Below are 438 nucleotides of genomic sequence, written 5' to 3'. Positions count from 1 at the left end.
ATTAGTTATACTGTATTGGTGTTTTTCTTTCTGGCTTACTTCACTCTGTATAATAGCTCCAGTTTCATCCACCTCATTAGAACTGATTCAAATGTCTCTTTTAATGGCTGCGTAATACTCCATTGTGTATATGTACAACAGCTTTCTTATCCATTCATCTGCTGATGGACATCTAGGTTGCTTCCATGTCCTGGCTATCATAGACAGTGCTGTGATGAACATTGGGGTACATGTGTCTCTTTCAGTTCTGCTTTCTAGCTTGAGTGACTGAGTAGATTGTTATATTCATCAAGATTGAAAATACAGAAGCAAGAACGGGTTTGGAGGAAAGATGTAAAGTACATAAATTAGATACTTTGAGTTCAGAGTACCTAGAAGATATCCAGGTAGAATCTACCTTGTAGGCAGTTGAATATGAGAATGAGAAAGATAACTCTG

The 438-nt window shown here is 37.2% G+C and overlaps 1 protein-coding gene across 2 annotated transcripts in view; it reads left to right on the top strand.

Moving 5' to 3' along the window:
* PEX5L (peroxisomal biogenesis factor 5-like) overlaps positions 1 to 438 on the top strand; it is a 219,844-nt gene that overhangs the window by 203,575 nt on the left and 15,831 nt on the right. The window lies entirely within an intron of this gene.

Source organism: Bison bison, unplaced genomic scaffold (genome assembly GCF_000754665.1).
Source record: "Bison bison bison isolate TAMUID 2011002044 unplaced genomic scaffold, Bison_UMD1.0 scf7180017864367, whole genome shotgun sequence".
Taxonomy (NCBI): domain Eukaryota; kingdom Metazoa; phylum Chordata; class Mammalia; order Artiodactyla; family Bovidae; genus Bison; species Bison bison.
This window is presented reverse-complemented; position numbering and strand designations above follow the sequence as displayed.